The sequence below is a fragment of the Protopterus annectens genome, chromosome 13.part0, assembly GCF_019279795.1.
Source record: "Protopterus annectens isolate FY-2018-M chromosome 13.part0, PAN1.0, whole genome shotgun sequence".
In the NCBI taxonomy this organism is placed as follows: Eukaryota; Metazoa; Chordata; order Ceratodontiformes; family Protopteridae; genus Protopterus; species Protopterus annectens.
The window spans coordinates 615,718,904-615,739,146 of NC_056747.1; the positions used below are offsets into that span (position 1 = coordinate 615,718,904).

Genomic DNA, 20,243 nt, shown 5'->3' on the forward strand with positions numbered 1-20,243 from the left:
TTCTGGAAATCTCAACAGTCCCGTTTCGCTCCAGACCCCTCATCCTTCAGAGGCAGAGGAGGACAGGATGGATGCTGGCACAGAGGCAGAGGGGGACCGAAGAATTTCGGGTCGAGAGAACCTTTTTCGGATCGGCCCGCGCAGCAACCCTGAGGGGTTACCCGACTGCTCCACTCTGGAGGCAGTCGGGGGGCACTTCTCGAGGCACCTAGCAGCTTGGGAGTCCATTACAACAGATCGCTGGGTGCTTCGAATCATATACAGAGGTTACACTATCCCTTTTCTGAATCTTCCTCTCAGCCCCCGGAGCCTCCCCGATGTCCCATCCAATCAAAGGGAGGCAGCAGCCGCAGAAATAAAGCAGCTGCTGGAAAAAAGAGCAATCCAGCCCGTCCCCCAAGACCAATCTGGATCAGGCTTCTACTCCAGGTTCTTTTTGGTGCCAAAAAAGATGGGGGACTTAAGACCAATCCTCGACCTGTCCTTTCTGAACCTGTCGGTTGCCAAAGAAAAGTTCCGGATGGTCACCATTCAATCCATTCTCCCACTCCTACAGGAGAACGACTGGATGTGCTCTATAGACCTCAAGGATGCGTACTACCACATTTTGATGGACAGACGATCCAGAAGGTTTCTCCGCTTCCGGCTGGGAGCCAGTCACTATCAGTTCCGGGTCCTTCCCTTTGGTCTCACCACAGCCCCCAGGGTGTTCACCAAAGTGATGGCAGTTGTAGCGGCCCACCTGAGGCATCAGGGAATACAGGTCTTTCCGTACCTAGACGACTGGCTCCTGACTGCCCCCACCAGGCATCTACTATGTTCAGCCAGGAATTACTTCCTTCACTTGGCCTCTCATCTGGGAATTTCAATCAATCTCAAGAAATCCTCTCTTCAACCAATTCAGACCTTAGATTTCATAGGGGCCAGGCTAGATACAAACCTGTTGAGGGCCTTCCTAATTCCAGACAGGATTCGAACTTTGACGTTCCACGTGATGGCCCTCCTATAATCCCCGGCACCCCCAGCGGAATTGGTCCTGAGGGCGCTAGGTTCCATGGTGGCTGCCATCAATCTGTCACCACTAGCTCGTCTGAACATGAGGGTCCTGCAATGGACCTTACAGGTCCAATGTCCATCCTGCAACATCCGCTAAGTACGGCTATTTCCCTCAGCAAGGTTTGCAGGAGGTCCCAACTCTGGTGGATCCAAGCCTCGGATCTCCAGGAAGGGCGCCCTTTTTCTATGACTTCACCCCAAGCCACGGTGACCACGGACGCTTCTCACCTCGGGTGGGGGGGGCACTGCATGGGCAGAACCGTTCAAGGCACGTGGACACACTCGGAGACCTTGTTGCACATCAATGTCCTAGAGATGAGGGCGGTGCTTTTAGCGTTGCAAGCACTCCAGGCCCTTCTTCCCTTAGGGACAATTGCGATTCAATCAGACAACATGCCAGTAGTCTGGTATATCAACAAACAGGGGGGAACCAGATCCTATCCGCTGTGTCGAGAGGTCATGAGAGTTTGGGAATGGGCGATCGCCACCAACCACTTTCTCGTAGCAACGCACATTCTGGGTCGGTCCAACATTTTGGCAGCCAAGCTGAGTCGAACATCCTCTCGCCTTACGAGTGGTCTCTGAACCCGAGAGTAGCGAAGCAGATCTTCCTCAAGTGGGGTCAACCTTGCTGCGATCTTTTTGCGTCACCTTTGAACGCAAAGTGCAGCGAGTACTTCACTCTACTTCCCCCACCAGGGGAATCCCTCAGAGGCGCTCTAGTCCATTTTTGGCCATCCGGTCTACTTTATGCTTATCCACCTTTTCCCCCGATGGCAAAATTCTTGCAGAAAGCTCGTCGGTTGGGGAGCAGAGTGATCCTTATAGCCCCATTCTGGCCTCGTCAAATGTGGTCCCCGATCCGGATCCGATACCCACAGGTTGCTGACAAATGAAGTTACCTACTCAGATGGAACGTTATGGTAAGTACATAACTTCTTTTTCCTGTGGAACACGACTGGTAACAGGTTTGCTAGTAGAGTTGGCATCCCCAATTTTAACTGTATTTATTCTGTTTGTGAGCCAGTTGGCAACAAATCTAGTGATGTAAGGGTTAATCCTCAGCTCAGTGAGTTTCCCAATGATGCCTGAGTGAGGGATTGTGTCAGAGGCCTTGGCTACATCAAGATAGGCAATGTGAACTGTTTTGCCTTCATCCAGGGCCTTGTTGACATTCTCGAAGAAGCCCACCAGATTTAGCAGGCAAGATCTGCCCTTAACAAAGCCAAACTGGGTCGGGTCAAGAGTTTGAGGGTCACCTATATCCTTGTTAAGAGCCATGATGTTTCTCTCCATGACCTTGCAGATAAGGCTGGTTAGGCTTATGGGTTTATAGTTCCCAGGGTCGGTTGAGGGACTTCCTTTGTGCAAGGGGTTTATGGTTGGTGTTTTCCACTCAGGTGGGACAAAGCCATTGCTTAGACTGAGATTGAAGAGCATGCTCAGCAGTTCTGCTAACTCCTGTTTTAGACCCTTTAATAGGCAGCCTAGGATGTTGTCCGTTCCCATAGAGGCTGTGTTTTTGGCCTTGGAGTGTTAAAGTGAATCTATGACCTGCTCTCTGGAGATACTAGGCAGAGGACTGCTGACAGGTATGTTATGGGGTATGATTAGTGGGGGCAGGGGGTGAAGTTCTTGACAAACCTCTCTGCTAGCAGGTTGGTGATGTCCTCAGGTTCAGTATAAGTGGTATCATCCACAGTGAGTTTGGCACAAAGCTAGGCCTTCCCTGTTAGATTTCAGACGTAGCTGAAGAATGCTTTGTGATTTACCTTAGCTAATGATGCTAATTTAGTTTCTTAATTAGCTTTAGAGGACTTTACAGGATGTCTAATCTGCTTGTGTATGCTTTGGAGGGAGTTCTTCCTTTACTGAGACTGTTCCCACTTGTGTTTTGACAGCAGTTTCTTTCTCTTATTGTATAACCTATTTATGCTGGATGTCCACTAGGGTGGCTTATTTTTTCGTGAGGATCTTGATTTGATCCGTTCCAGTACGGCTGAGTCTATATATTTATGTAGGACATTTGTGTACACCTCAGTATAGGGGTCATTGCTGTCATTGTTGACAGGGGGTCTGAAACTACCGATGCCATCTCTCAGTAGGCTGTAGTTTGCTCTGGAGAAATTTTTTAACCTTTTTTCTCCTGAAGATGGGCCAGGTACGATTGTTACTTTGAATGAGACTGATTTATGATCGGACTTTACCAGGGAGGGCCCCACACATGGGGAGGTACAGCGATCCCCCATGTTGGTGAGCACTACGTCAAGGATGTTAGATCCCCTTGTGGGGGTGCTGACTATCTGCTGCAGAGCCTTTGTGTTAAAGTCCAGGAACCTTTGGGCAAGTGCATTTGTGCTCATATATGTTACCCAATAGATGGAAGGATAGTTAGTCAGCCATAATCAGGGTATTTGGCTGTACTGAGAGAGACTCTAGTAGGTCCAGGTAGGCTGTGTGGTTTTCATGGTTCATGGTGAAGGACCTATAACTAACAATGACGTGGAGAGTGGGGGGTCTTTCCTGTAGTTATTTGGACTTGGAGTAACTCTAGGGAGTCATACTGTTTAAACAGTCTAGAGGTGTATATGTCTTTAATGAAGCTGGATACTCCTCCTCCCTTGTTTTTTCATGTTCGTTGTGTGGTCTGAACATGTGGAAGGCATTGTAGCCCTGCATGGCCAGGGTACTATCTGAGGCCTTGAACCATGTCTCTGTGACTGCGCAGACATCAGCATCTGCTGGGGTGAGAAGTGCTTCAAGTGAGTGCAGTTTCTGATTTAGACTCCTAGCATTAAACAACATAACCCTGACTTTGTTTCTGGAGGATATTTTTACATCAGGAATTTTCTTCTTATGACATTGCCTAAAAAAGGCACTATGGGGAGGCAAGTACCTTTGTCAGTAATCTAAAGCCTAGAGGTGACAGGTGAAGACCAACTCTTGAAAAGCAGCGTGGTCTGTCAGCCATATCATCCCAGGCTGTCAGATAGTGAATCCCCCTGAATTGACTCCAGAAGCTAAGCCAATTGTTGAAGTAAATATTTTTTTGTTTGTATTATGGCTTCACCCTGGGTGAGGAAAGAATCCTGCTTAGGGCTAGGGACATACCTCCTTGGGCCACATAATCTGAAAGCTCCATCATATCAGTCTTAGTATAATCCAATGAAGTATGTCTCAAGTCATTCACTCCAACATGGACTATGACAGTGTCATAGCAGTACTTGTTGTTGAGAGACTTGAGTATGTGCATGATTTGGCGGATCCTGGAACCAGATAGGCAGCTGACCTTGACCTTCTCCTTATCCAGCCTAGTGTGGGGGACATCTGTGTGTCTCACTATGGAGTCACCTGTGACCAAACATTTGGTTTAGATACGTTTTGCCTTAGGGGCTTATTGGATGTGGCACTGATGCATGCATTATGTGTAGTGGGTGCTGTTGGGACTATTGTGTGCAGAAGGTTTGTGTTTGGCAGGTCTTTGCTCTTTTGGTATATTTCTATTGAGTACCTCTGCGTATGTGGGTTTATGTGTTGTGTGCTTGGTATGTGTGGGAGGTGCAGTGTGAGTGCTGACAACCTGCTTGGTATTTGGTTCGTTGTTACATGAGAGAGCATTGATTCCAGTTTCATAGTATAGATGCATCTCTCACATATTGTATTTGTATGTTTTAGGAGTAGTCGGTTGTCTGTATACATGAGGGAATTGCTACATTGCCTCAGGATGCCCATGTCAATCAGGCTGGCTGGAGGAACGGTGGGAAACTGCCCTTCCATTATGCCAGGTAATAAGTGGTGGAGGGTCGGCTAGATGAACTAGGTTCTGTTGTAGAACTAGTAAAATCAGCTAATCTATGGGAGGTTTAGGGGTAGAAACCTGTGCCAGCACCTCAGAAAGATCAGCTGGGTTGGTCTCTGGCCAGGAGTGTGCAACTGCATTGCTCACCAAGATGCATGGAAGCTTAGGAAGGTTCTCTAGCAGTTATCTAGGGAACATTTGACTCTTTAAACATTTGTGTCTATACACGGCAGTGCTAACCCCCATTGCACTGTGCACAGTTTTGCATGAACTCTGGGTTTAAATATCAGCTAAGTAAAATGATTTTTCAAACAATCCAACCAATAGGAAAGCTCAAAACTGAGCCTTGTTCCAACAATCCCCAACTCAGATAGGTCCTTGACTACATTCTTCTGCCACAAGGGTGCAGGAGGGCCCTTGTAATGTAAAATGGCTGGCTTCAGTGATAAGAAAATGCCAACCAAACATTCTCGATTCAGCAAGTCTGAATCTTCCCTACGCTATAAATTATTCAAGTACTGCAGATATCCAGTGCAGGAAACACAGTAACAAACAATAAAAACATTTTAAGTTGGTGGCAAAACAGTTAAACTGCACAATCTCCATGGAATTGTTTTCCTTATTGGATCTCATTTGCAACCTTCTTTTCCCCTGATATTATCTCCTGCAAAATCTCACTCTGCAACATAGAATCTGTTTTGGTATTTCTCTTCCCAGTATCAAGTCCTCTGGCAATCTCTGGAGAAAGAATACAGAAAATTCCACAGTGCTGTGGTTAAATTTCACCTAGTCCATATAAACATCACCTCTGCAAAGAGGACTGTGGCCTAATAGGTCTAACCTTCTCCCTCAACTCATATCCAGGCTCCCAGTTATGTCAGCAGCTTATACTAAAAAACACCATGATTCAAACACTAGAAAATAAAACATGTGGATTTATTACACATTCCCCCAGAAATAAAACTGCTGTACACTAGAAAATGCAAACTGATGCCCAGTTACCGAAAGAGCAGGCCTGCTGCTTGTCTCATAACTGTTCAGACTCCCATATGAACATACTCCCTCTCCTTTAACCTCAAAACTAATAAGACAGCCCCCACATACAACCTAAGAAACTCACACAGACACAAACACATCCTAACCTATCAGTGGACTTGCTGACCAACATGTTGTGCAGTCACAGCAGACTCAGGTTCATATCAAATCAAAACTAGTACCCTCTCAAGAGATAATATTCATGGGTGCAAGCTTAAATACAACTGCCCAGATGGCTTATCTCACGCCAGACAAACAAAGGCAACTGACTTCTTACTTCAAAATGTTGGCAACAAAGACCCAGTTATCTGCAAGAAAAATTCTGCAGGCTTTGGGCTTCATGGCATCCTGCATTCTGCAAATTCCATATGCAAGACTGCATATGAGGAAACTACAATGGTATCTAAAAAGTGTTTGGACTCAACATTGCCACAGCCTGGAAACATTAATTACCCTCATTCCCTGCCTGCAACAGGAGTTTCGATGGTGGGCAAAGGCCTGTCACCACAACAAGGGACAGCCATTCACTTTACCCATAGCCAGGCAGACATTAACAACAGATGCATCAGATTATGCCTGGGGGGGCCCACATGGCAGGAAAATGTATTCAGGGCACATGGTCCGCAAGCCAAATGCATCTTCATATCAATCAGAAAGAGATGCTAGCTGTTCAGAATGCCCTGACAGCCTTCAAGGAGCTACTTCATCCAGGACAACTGCTGATAAAGACGAACAGTACTACAGTCAAGTGGTACATAAACAAGCAAGGAGGCACACATTCCTATCCCCTCTGCAGACTAGCCATGACTTTGTGGGACACAGCATTGACTTATCAAGTACACCTGCAAGCACAATTCCTGCCAGGAAAGATAAATACTCTGGCAGACGAACTAAGCAGAAACCTTGTGGATCCCCACGAGTTGAAACTGGATCCACAAGTCGTCAGCACGATAACAAGGAAATGGGGATGCCCAGACATAGATCTATTTGCCTCCCCTCACAATTGCCAACTACAGAGATTCTACACAAGGACTTATCACAAGCAAGCATGGAAAGTGGATGCTCTATCATTCAGCTGGAAAACCCTAATAGTATATGCCTTCCCCTCCACTGACACTCCTTCCCAAGGTACTCCTAAAAGTCAGACAAGAGAAGCCAAAAATTATTCTGATTGCCCCAAACTGGTCCCGCCAGCACTAGTACCCAATCCTAAAGAGCTTGTCTCAAGGCCTAGCCTAGACATTACCTCAAATTCCTCACTTTCTGGCCCAACAAAACAATCAGATCCTGCACAGCCAACTCAGGACCATAATTCTGGCAGCATGGCGGATAATGTAGCCATTCAGAACACACCTCTCTCTAAAGCAGTGATGGATGTTATTTTGGAGGCCAGGAGGCCCACTACCAGAAAGTCTTATGCAGAAAAATGGACGCGATTCTGTGCTTGGAACCAGGCACAAGGAATTGACACGTTTGTACCAAATATTCCTCAGATTTTACAGTACCTGACTGAGATGCTGGACAAAGGTTTATCCTTTTCATCAATTAAGATCCATGCCTCTGCCATTTCAGCTCATTACAATACGGAACCACCTATTTTTTCTCATCCATTGCTAAGGCAGTACCTCAGAGGGGCCAAAAACATAAGACCTCCAAGGAGAGCACCAATACCTGCATGGGACCTCAATTATGTTTTGGAAAAACTCACACTGCCTCCTTTTGAGCCAGCAAAAACAGCTGAGATAAAATTCTTATCATGGAAAACAGCTCTGCTCCTAGCAATAACCTCTGCAAGACGAGTCTCAGTTACAGGCACTCATGGCTGTGGAACCTTTTATCATTTTCCATCCAGACAGGGCTTCTCTGAGGATAAACCCAACATTTATGCCTAAGGTAGTGTCCATTGTGGCCCTTAACCAAACCATTCATTTGCCTCCTTTTTATCCAAACCCACAGAATAGGGGTGAGAGACTTCTGCGTTCTTTGGATATACAGAGACAGCTACGCTTCTACTTGGACAAAACTAAAGCTTTCAGAAAGACTGAGCAACTCTTAGTGGCATATGCTGCAGGATCACAAGGAAAGGCTGTCTCAAAGCAGACTATTTCAAAATGGATAGGCCACTGCATTCGTTTCTGCTATTCACAACATGGCAAATCAGTGCCTAAGGGCATTAGGCCACATTCAACCAGAGCAGCAGCCACTTCAGCAGCCTTCCTCAGAGGAGTACCAACCAAAGACATTTTAGAGCACTACCACTTACCTCTCTACTCTAAATCCAGAGCAGGCTTTGCCACTGCAGTTCTACAGGGCCTCATAGCCTCTCCTAATCCTATTTAGACCCAGCCACCCAACCCCAGCTTTGGGATTCAACCCAAGTGTATTGACTGCAACAGTGAAACACGATGAACATAGTACAGTTGTGTACCTACCATAAATGTAGATGTTCGAGTGTATTCACTGTTACAGTCCAGGTTACCCACCCACCATCCCCCTTTCCTTGCTGGGTCTTATCTTTTCTTCTCTATTCTATACAACCTATGTGGTGTATTTGCTTGTAGATGAAGATAATGTTTACTTTAGTGCATGCATACTTATTGGCATAATTTTAGCCTACCCTTTTGGGGTCACCTGACATCTGGGACAAGAAAAACTGAAGAAAATGGCGTCGGCTGCATCTTTTATACCTCTGGCGCACTGACGTCAGGGAGGAGGCGACAGCAACCGACGCCGGATCAAGACTTTGGAATTCAGGCCAACTGCGGGCAGCCTGCCAGCAGGATAACCCAAGTGTAATGACTGCAACAGTGAATGCACTCGACCATCTACATTTATGGTAGGTACACAACTGTACTTTCTCTGTGCATTGGGAAGACTTAATTTTTTTTTCTCCTTCAGAAACTTTCCATCTAATGTTGTCAATCTTCATTCATTCTTGACTGTTGGGTTCGGTTCCGATCCTCGCAACTGACTCGACCATTTTATCAAGCTGGCATCAGCCCAAAACTCTCAAGCTAAGGCTACCCATAATACCTCTCTTCCCTTTACCTCAGATCTAATTTGTTGTGTAGAAAATCAGACTCGTCAGTCGTGCTTTCAGCAAAGTGCTAAACTTTTTTGATTATATAACTATTTTTGTCCAACCTTTTTGCTCGTTTCTTCTTTTTCTTGCTCTCTAAGGTTCTCATTAGTTGGGAGTGATTTGTATCTATCCTTGTCTTACCTCCTAGGTATTCTGCTTACCATCGTTGGTATAGGCCCCTCCTTTCCCGCTACCTGTTGGTAATTCTTTGATGCCATCACTGGTAACCTTATTTCCTTCTTTCAACCCTTTTCTCTCTTACCCTTTTTGTGGGTAATCTTCAAGTACCATTGTTGGTATATAAAAAAAAAAAACAACCCCCCGTTCTGTACTTCTTGTTACACAAGTGTTTGTGTCTTGTGTGTGTGTGTGTGTGTGTGCCATTTTCTGGTTAGAAAAATGTCAGAAAAGCAGAAGGGAACCACAGGGTTCAAACAATGTAGGGACTGTGGCAGAAAGATACCCAATTTCAATGGGCATCTTTCATGCATTTACTGCTTGGGTGTCCCTCATCTTGAGATACAATCTCCATGTGACCTCTGCAGGGGATTCAGTGCTTGTACTCTTGCAGAAGACAAAACAAGCTAATTTTTAAAGGATTGATCAAATGCCCATTTAGCGAAACCCTCTCTGAGGCAAAGACATCTAAATCTCCCAGGACAGAATCAAAGAAACGGAGACATTCAGTACCTTCCTCCCCCAAGGTGCACAAATCTAAGACTCCAAAGTTTCAGGTTTCGACTCATCCATCGGAAGCAAAGCCTAACGTTCTTAAGACTGCACCGACTCCTGCTCCACCACAGAAACCTGTTAAATCCCCCACGATGCCGTGTATCATTGAGACTACCCAGACTCCTATGGCGCCAACCTTGTCATCGGTACCGACAGCCTCCCCTGCACTGACAATAGTCTCCTCAAATATTTCGCTTCTATCTTCCCCTGCCAAGCAAATTTCTGTTTAGCAGATCATGGTGCCGAAGGTTGAGATACTAAGTACTCCCAGGACTAGATACTCCCCATCTATAGACCCCCCCCCTTTTTGGGTCAGCAGTTAAGTCCCTGTGTAGACAGACTGGATTCACTTTCAGAGATTTCCATCCGTTCCTCCAGGAGTCTTTTGGAACTGGACGTAGTTAGATTGATGAATCAGCTCTTGGCAGCCAGAGGTCTTCCTGCTCCCTCTCGGATCTCCCTCTCTCCCAGAGCTGAGGTTTACTCTCCCAGGACTCCCACATATCTTCCTCCTTCAACCTCTCTGCAGGTCTTGGAGCCCTCTACTTCGATATTCCCGTTGCCGACTACTTCGGTACTGCGGTGGATCTCACCTTGGTACCAGAACTGACTCTGTGTCTTCGATTCCACTGGATCCACAGGATCGAGATTTGGCTGCCGGATCTGGGATCCCTGGATCGGCTCTGATTTTTTCCATGGCGTCATCTATGGTTCCTGGTGCCCTGGCACTTACAAGTCCTGTCTTAGCTCCTGCTCTGGGAGGCGGCTTGTTGAAGCGAGGTGTGTCCCCGGTTCCTAGGCTGTCTTTCTCGGTTTCGGGCTCCCATCCCTCTTCGGGCGGGCCTGCCTTCCAGATTGTGGAAAGAGCCGTAACCTCAGCAGGTTCACAGTTGGCACCCCTTCAGAGTGCCACATTTATGTATCCTCCGGCTCGCAGCTGTTACAGTCTGCTACCTCGGGACAGCAGGGGCAAGTGCAGCAAGATACCCTACTGCGGGATCCCCTATCTTCGTTGTCCTCCTCAGACCTTCCCACTGAGGAACCACCCCGTAAGAGATCATGCAAGAGTAAGCACCTGGATTCTCCAGAAGAATCTGTCACTGAAGATACAGATTTCAGTGAAGGGGAAGGGTCCCCATGATCATCCCCTGAAGATGTCTCCTTTGGAGACATCCTGTAGATTCTGAAAGAGGGGTTATTGGAAGTCCTCTAATGTATCCTTTGAGGAATCTGTCTTCTTGCAGGCTTTTTGTGTCTAGCAATCTACTTCTTGGGTGACCCCGCCTACAGATAAACTAATTAAACTCATTGTGCAGCATGAGTGGAAGACTCCTGACACCATAGAGCCAATTCCCCAGAGACTGTACAAAATTCTCTCAGCCCTGGAGGATCAGCCCCAGTGGTCGAAAGGTCTAGCTCTGGATGCCATGGTGATGGCGGCAGCCACTAATAAGGAACTTGCCGAAGTGAGTTCAACTGTCCATCCTCCAAGCCGAGAGTCTCAGACGATGGACACATTTAGGAAGCAGGTGTTTGCTTCAGCAACCTTCGCTATTCGGTTCTTGAACTTTCTGGCACATTTCACCCGACTCCAAAGGAATCTGATAACTGAGCTTTCAGGTACCTTGGCAGGAGCAGTGTCTGATGAGGTCTGGGATAAGGTTGTCTCCCAGCTTGCCATCCTAGAGTCGATCTCCAGCTCGTCTATGCGGCTTATTGCACATACAGCCAAAAGGACATCCAGGGCAGTGGGTACAGGCGTTGTCATTAGGTGTCACGCCTGGATCCACTTCTGTTATTTTGCGGACCCCTTTAAGTCTTCCTTTGTCAATGCTCCTGTTGATTATCCAGGTGTGAGAAGGACAGAAAGACTCTTTCTACTGTGGGCATGCTTTTTTCCACTCCTCAGCAACCTTACTGTAGGAATCAGAGGAGTGGAAAGATGTGGCTGAGGTAGACCCAAGGGCCATTTTGGGACAAATGTGGTGAGTATTTCTCCAGGGGCAGAGGGGAGAACTCTTCGGGATGATGCCCCTCCCATGGCAGAGGGGGCCCATGCAACCATGGTTCCAGGGATTCTTTTTCTGGACAACCCTACTAGCACTCCTGAGTGGTGCCCAGATTGCTTACTTCTGGAAGCAGTCGGGAGAAGATTCTCTCTGCACCACTCAGCCTGGATCACAATAACATCAGATTCCTGGGTGCAGACAATAATTACTAGAGGTTACCATATTCCCTTCAGTCTTTATCCCAAACCACAAAGACGAATCCCCAATGTTCCACCCAGTGAGAGAGATATATAGCAGAACTAGAGATTCAAAAGCTGCTTCAAAAAAAGAGTCATCTAAATAGTTCCACCAGACCAGATAGGATCCGGATTTTACTCAAGATTCTGTTTAGTGTCAAAAAAGACAGGGGACTGGAGGCCAATGTTGGACCTCAGTGTACTGAACAAATTTGTGAAACAAACAAAATTCCAGATGGTCACGGTTCAGTCTGTCTTCCTTTTCTGGAGAAAGACAACTGGATGTGCTTCATAGATCTTCAGGATGCGTATTACGCATAAAGATGGACAAACGCTCCAGAAGATATCTCCACTTCTGGTTAAGAGCCAGTCATTACCAATTTCGAGCACTGCACTTTGGTCTCACTACAGCCCCGAGGGTGTTCACCAAATGCATGGCAGTTATAGCAGCTCACTTAAGGCTACAGGGATTCTCTGTGTTTCCATGTTTAGACGACTGGCTCCTCACCATCCCCACCAGGCATCTGCTGTTTTCCACCTTGGACTCTGTTCTACATCATGCCGAGTTCTTAGACATTTCAATAAACAGAGAAAAATCACAACTATCTCCCACACAGGACATAGAAGTCATCGGAGCAAAACTAAACACAAAATCCTGCATGGCTTCCCTTCCTCATCACAGACTGGTAAAATTGAGGTCACAACTTCAAGTGATACTCTCTCAAGACAAAGTTCCTGCTCGTCTTGTCTTACAACTTCTTGGGTCCATGGCAGCAACAATCACTTTAGTCCCCCTAGCAAGGTGCCACATGAGACTGCTTCAGTGGCTCCTGGCATCACAATGGTCACTGTTAACTCATCCAGTGTCCCATCTAATCCTCATAACAAACCGCTGCAGACAGGATTTATCTTGGTGGATGAAGCCAGAAGAGAATTTATGGAGTCTTCCCTTTTGCCCCTCTCAGCCCAAGGCCATAGTGACCACAGATGCTTCCCTGATAGTGTGGGTGGGGGGCATTTTCAGGGAAAGACAGTCCAAGGCATTTGGTTCCCTGAGGACAGTGCTTTTAGCATTGCAGGAATTCCAGTCTGCCCATACTTCAGGGACAATTGCTATCCAGTCAGACAACAGGTCAGTAGTCTGGTACATCAACAAATGGGGGAACCAGGGCCTATCCTCGATGTCGGGAAGCTTTAAGAATTTGGCAATGGGCAATTGCCTCCAACCACTTTCTAATAGCAATGCATATTCCAGGGAATTCTAACGTTATTGCAGACAGACTAAGCAGGTGTATCCTTCTACCTCACAGGTGGTCTCTCAATCCCAATGTAGTGACGAGAATCTTTCGTTGATGGGGTCAGCCTTGCTGAGACCTGTTTGCCTCTCCCATAAACCACAAATACAGGAGCTATTTTGCTCTAATCCCCCATCGCGGGGAGTCCACGAGAGATGCAATTCTCCACGATTGGCCCCCGGGACTTCTACATGCCTTTCCACCAATCCCTCTTATTCCCCATTTTCTGAGGAAAACCCAGTGGTTGAGAAGCAAAGTGATTCTCATTGCACCTTATTGGCCCTGTCAAGTCTGTTTTCCCTTTGTCTGGCCTCACCTAGTTCACCATCCATTGACTCAGGATCCATCTCCAGATCTGTTATCTCATCCTCAGGGCTTAGTCCATCCCAATCTTAAAAATCTCAAGCTGATGGCTTAGTTTCTCCACTTCCAGTAATTGTCAGGTGAAACAATTTGTCCTCCCCAGTGCAAGAGATACTTCTGGCTTCTCACAAACCTTCCACCAGAAAACGTTATCTTAGCAAATGGAAGAGATTTGTTATTTGGTCTGATAAAAACAGTCTTGATCTTTTCTCGGCTCCAGTTGATAAGGTTTTGGAATACTTAACCACCTTATTTCAATTGAGAGCTTCAACTTCTACCATTAGAGTTCATTTAGCTGCCATTTCGAATTTCCATAATGGATTTGAAGATCATTCTTTGATGTCTCACCGTCTTTGCAAGACATTTCTTAAGGGCACTTTACATTTGAAACTGCCTTTCAAAGATCCCATAGCACCTTGGGATTTAACCTTGGTCTTGCAAAATTTGATTTATCAGCCTTTTGAGCCAGCAGGCCCCTGCGATCTCAAGTTTTTATCTTGGAAGACCCTCTTCCTGGTAGCTGTCACATCTGCCAGGAGAATTTCAGAGTTACAGGCTCTTTGTGCGAAGCTTCCATATATCATTTTTCACAAAAAGATAGTATCACTCAGAACCAATCCCTAAAGTAGTGTCAGACTCCAGTATCAATCAGACCATAGATTTAGCAGTCATCATTCCAAATTTTTCAAACAAGGGAGAATATTGCTTGTATTTGTTGGATGTCCACAAGCAATTACATTTTTATTTGGACAGAACAAAATCATAGGTTCATAGGTTCATAGGTAGGTACTAGGCTATTGGCCCAAGGGCCTACATAAGCCTAGCCAGCAAGGTACCATAGCTTACGACACCCAAGAAAGTTATTTTCCTTTGCCACTGTCCAGCAGAGACACAGAAGTGATTCCCGGGGTGTATTTCCTATTTCCCATCCACTCATCAAGATTTTTCTTGAAGAGTGCTAATGAAGAACTTTGCTTGACATAGCTTGTTCGAGAGTATAGGAAGTCTCTGGGACAGGAATCTATCCCTCCAGCGTGTCCTGTTTATTGTGGTGACAAGGTTTAAGTCCCTAGAGCATGTAGCTTGGAGGGATTGGAATTTCTTTAGGTGTAGCATGTCCAGCAGCTCTGGGTTTGACATAGCTTTATATGTTAGACAGAGATCACCTCTGAGTAGGCGATATGCTACAGAGTAAAGCTGAAAATTTTGCCAACTGTTTCTATCCTTTTCAGGTACTAGATTGGGCAAACCAGTTTCTAAGGTCACTCTGTCAAATTGGTTGAGAGACTGCATTACATTTATTTATAGTCAAAATAAACTCGACTTGCCAACAAAAGTTAGAGCTCCTTCTACCAGATCTGTTTCCACTTCAGTAGTCTTTCATTCCAGAGCTTCTGTGGATGACATACATGCAGCCGCAACTTGGGCTACTCCTCATACCATTATCACTCATTACAAATTATCCATGGTCTCCAGGGGAAGAGCATCCTTTGGTTCTATGGTGCTCAGGAATATCCTTCCCTAGGGGCTCCCAGGATCTAAAGTAGCCGGGGACTGTCCCAACAGTCAAGAATGAATGAAGATTGACATCATCAGGTAAAGAAGTTATGTTCTTACTTTAATGTTCCATCTGTCTTGTCGATCTTCATTCATTCTTGACATCCCACCCTCTAGCCCCCTCCTAGGGACTCCTCTAGGTTCGCAACTAGTCGTGGGGTTCTAGTAGGGTTTTTGCTCAGACAGAGCTTCCATACTTTTCTTCATAATGGACAAACTTGATCTGAGGTAAAGAGAAGAGAGGCAGTATGAGTAGCCTTAGCTTGAGAGTTTTTGGCTGGCGCAAGTTTGATATAACGGCTGAGTCGGTTCCGAGGATCGTAACCGAACCCTACAGTTAAGAAGAATGAAAATCGACAACACAGATAGAACATTATATTAAGAACATAACTTCTTTTTTTTTATTCCTGCTACTGCATATAAAAAACAGTAAAGTCATTTTAAGAAGTACCTTAACATGCTGATCATTCCCTTTAAGTAACTTTACATACTCTTCGTTGTACGCAGTGCTGTTAGTTGTCTTGAATGCTAAAAAAATTGGGTAAAGCTTACTGCAATAGTGCAATGCCATACTGAGGCATTAGTGTTACTTGCATAGGCTTTTTTCAGCATATATATGCAGTGTAGCTAAAAGTGTCTCATGCCAGTTGTACCTAGGGTTGAAGAAATAATTAATACTTGTATTCATGCACTGTAAAATTCAGAAATGATTGCCCAGCTGTGTGGTGTACAGGGATGAAGCCTAGACTATGAACCTTACAGCCTGAGTTTGAATATCAACTGAGACACTGGTGGAACTGTGCGGAGGCAGTGGGAGTGAGTGGCTGATGCCAGCTGTCACATTCTGGTATGAAGGAGTGATGTTCTATTTAGATGATCCCCACAGTCTAATGGGAGGCTTGTTAGGTGTTATATTTGGCCAGGACTGGGGATGTTTGGTCTAACTGGCTGATGGCAGTAACCTTCTGTTACATAAGTGAGTGGAAGTATACACAGGTTTGGGGTGGCTATAGTATTCCCCTGATGTGAAATTAATTCTCACATCAACTTCCAGGGGACAGCGTTAGTGCCTTAAAGCAAAAATCCCCTGATGGGTGCCCGGATGTTGGGGACTATGATTGGTTTTCGCCCTGCAGAGAAACAAAAGGGCTGAGATAACTCTTTCTGTGTGGGGAATGATTGGGCTAGAGGTTCACCAAAGAGCGCTTATAGCTAGGGTCAAAATAATAATAAAAAAAAAAGGATGATTGACAGAAACACAATCTAGTGGTATAATGGCTTCAGGATCTGTTCTCATGTGGTTGAGAAGCAGCTGTAATCTTGGCTGTTGAAAAAAAATTACAGTCAGGCTAGAGCTGAAATAGCAGCACATATTCCTCATCCCTGTACCTCAGCATGGGGTTAATAGGAAGCTTGGTTAGTAGTTGTCCATGTGCTCCTTTAGAAGCAAGTTCATATTGGATAGCCAATCCATGTCTGACTTATGGGCCAGGATAGCTTGATGCTTGTGTATGAACACTGATATCCCAAGGGATGTGTAACAGTATTGGTATAAGTGGTCTAACCTTTCCTGGCATTCGTGGGGTTACCGCTTCTTCAGACCAATATAAAAACAGAAACAGTATGCATAAATTTAAAACAAGTCCTAGAAAAAATGAGCCAATCATCCTTAGTTGTTAATAAAACAATGAATGCAATTAACGTAACTCAATTTTAATCATCACCTTGTCAACAAGGCTGTCTTAAGGGAAATTCCACTATTTAGCCCTGGTAATTTTTGTGCTTGTAAAGAAATAATCCATTTTAACTCACACATTTCAACAGAAGTATTAAAATCACCCTTCCTAACACTAGGATGAAGCAGTTGTAAAACCCTAAAATTAAAGGTATGTCCTTGAAATAAAAAGGCACGATTAGCTAAAGTATTTGTTAAAACTTTATTACGTGCATTCCCTAAATGCTCAAGTATCCGTTTTCGTAGTAGACGTGTAGTCTTGCCAACACAGAAGCCACTGCAGGAGCAGCATGTGGCAAGATAAACCAAATTGCTGCTTCTGCAAGTGGCTGTAAACCTAAGAGAGAAAATACGCCCAGAGACTGGATGTGTAAAGCAAGGATCTTGACAAATGGAAGAGCAGGCTTTACGGTTGTAACAGGGAAAAGTACCTTTCTTCCCTGACACCAATGGCACCGAGTGTCTTGGTCCATAATACAGAAGTCTTTTGATGGGCATATTATTCCTAAAAGTGAAGGATGGGTGTTCTCCCACTACTTGTCTTACTTTATTGTCAGCCAATAAGACTGGCCAATTATTTCTTATAACAATACAAAATTGTTGACTGTTACTAGAATATTTAAAGAAGAATCTGGGGAATCTACCCATTCTATCACTATGGTCACGTCTGGTGGTATATGGTATAGACAAAAAACTTACTTTCTTTTTTATTTAGTGTTCTTTTGACTGCATTTATTTGTACCTTACAATTAATAATTCATTATTTTTTGTCTGGCGTTGAGTGCCTTATGTACTTGCTTTCGCGACTGGTATTTTAGTTGCTTTATGTACTTGTATGGATTCACTTCACTTGCTCGAAATACTGAAATATCGCATTTCAGTATCTCGAGACCAAGTGAGCGAGAATCCACAACTTCGTAACTGCAATACCGCAAAATTTAAATTGTGGAACGGGACTTCAGCTGCAATACCGCGAAATTTAAATAGTCGAATGAAACCTCAGCTGAGCGGAACACTTCAACGCTGCCGTTGTTAGAGTGTACACCTGCTGCAGAACGCTGCCTCTGGTAAATCCTACAACTAGCCTGTATGGCGCAAGCCACACCAACAACTACCTCCAAACCAAAGACCACTATGGTGCAAGGCATACCTGTGGCACCCGGACAGCTTGGGGAGATATACCCAGTGAGTAACTTACAAAAGGGGAAGCTGGTCCTACTGCTGGAAGGATACGTCCTAACCCGAGAGTGGATACGTCAGCAAACAATGTACTGGTGCTGCAGGTGGACGGCATCTCAGAAGTGCAAAGGTAGGGCCATCACTGAGAGCACCCCCATGGGGGAACGATTGCGGAAGTCTTCCAGCCACAACCATACCGGTGACCCCGCGGATATCGAACGTTACAGTATGTGTGCAGAGCTCAAAATCAGAGCAACTAAGTCCTGAGACATGCCATGCCTCATAGTGGACATCCACGGATGTCATACCAGACATGCCAACATGGAAGGCACTACTGCAAAGGGTGGGCAGGGTATGCAGAAAGGAGGCCAATCCAGGCGCTACCCCTACCTTATAGTTGAATGAAATTGATGTGTGGGACTATCCCACCAAAATGGGTGCCTTCCTTTCTAAGAAAATGACAGATAGCAGTATGGACACCACCATAGTGGTATTCACCACCACACAAAATCTACTGGACCTCAGTACAGTGACTATCTGGCTCATGGATGGCCCTTTCTTCTATAAAGGGCTGATATGCCATCAGCTGTATAGTATCCATGGGCTTGTTAAGTATGGTGGTTTCCATAAATGTGTGCTGCTACTGTATTGCCTCATGAGTAAAAAGTCTTTGAAGTCCTTCAACTTCATGTGGCATTGTGTACTAGAACTGCTGGCAGAGCATGGCTATGAATGGTGTCTGAAATATGTGTTAACAGACTTTGAGATTGCGGCCACGAAGAGTATACGGCTGAACCTACAGGGTGTTATCTCCAAAGGGTGCCTTTTCCACTTTGGCCAGAATATTTGGCGTAAGGTACAGCAGTTGGGTTTGGGGCCGCTGCATAACACCAATATGCAGCTCCAATTGGCGGTGAAGTCCCTTGTGGCCCTGGCATTCCTACCAGAGGAGGAGGTGTTGCTGGAGTTGAGCCCAGGCGCTGAAATAGACATTTCCTGTTGAGGGTAGGGATCTGCTCACATACTTTGGTGACTGGTACGTGCTAGGAAGGGTACAAAATTCACCACTAGGACAGCCACGTCCTGTAGGTTCCCACCTTTGTTCCCGGTGTCTTTCTGGAATATCCATGAGCTCAATACCCTGTTCCTTCCCCACACACAGAACAGTGTGGAGGCATTGCGTCAGAGGATCAAGTGCTTGCTTGGGAACAAGACCACTAATTTGGCACTGCTGATGGGTGCGTTAACTAGGGAGCAGGACAGGGTTGACGAATTGCGGGCTCGGATGGCTAGTGGAGCTGCCCCTTCACCTAAACGTCAGTACACCGTTAAAAGGCATTGCCAGTTTGAGAATGTGTTGGCTAATAAGGCCTCTTATAGGACACCTGACTTCCTGGTTGTGATAGCTAGGCTGCTGAAGATGTGATCAGATGTCTATGTTCCACCAGCTGTATTCATGGGCACCACTACACATTGGGGAGTCTACTGTTTGTGGGTATGTTGCTGTTACTGTCATGGTGTTTGGTAGGCATCTACAGAGGTCATCACAGTATCGGGAGTTATGTGTGGAGGATGTCACTATGTGTCACTGGGTGTTGGGAGTTGTGTGAAGAAGATGTCACTACGTGTCGGGAGGTGTATTGTGCAGTTGGACATTTCTTGTATGTAATAAAGGCATTGCTGAATACTCCGGTCTGTGAGTTTCAGTGTGCTAGTGTTCGATATTTTGATATTGCAGTCTTTTGGAGCTTCGATGTTGTGGATTCCCCCTCATTTGGTCTCGAGATACTGAAATGCAATATTTCAGTATTTCAAGCAAGTGAAGTGAATCCACTTGTATAGATTATTTTCTGTATTGCCCTGCTGGAATGTATGTTATCATATACTTACTTTATCTGTATCGCTAATTTAGCCTAATTCTAATACTGTAGTCTTATCTTCGCAATTTGTTACAGTCAGTAAGTATTTATTGACTTTTTACTGCAAACCATGGAAAATAGCTATGTAAATCTTAGCTATGTACACTCCGGAATGATCGGAAGTAATCCTTCAGCGTTAGCGAGTTGTGGGAACTGTTTTAACTGTTACATATTAATTGGTTGTAATGGCCTTTTTGGAATTTGATCATAGTGCTTTTTTCCGAAGAAGTACTGCCACTTTAAATG

The 20,243-nt window shown here is 45.3% G+C and overlaps 1 protein-coding gene across 1 annotated transcript in view; it reads left to right on the forward strand.

The window, feature by feature from the left end:
* The window catches only part of TEX14 (testis expressed 14, intercellular bridge forming factor), a 3,435,352-nt gene that overhangs the window by 372,060 nt on the left and 3,043,049 nt on the right, over positions 1-20,243 (forward strand). The gene's annotated exons all lie outside the window — the stretch shown is intronic.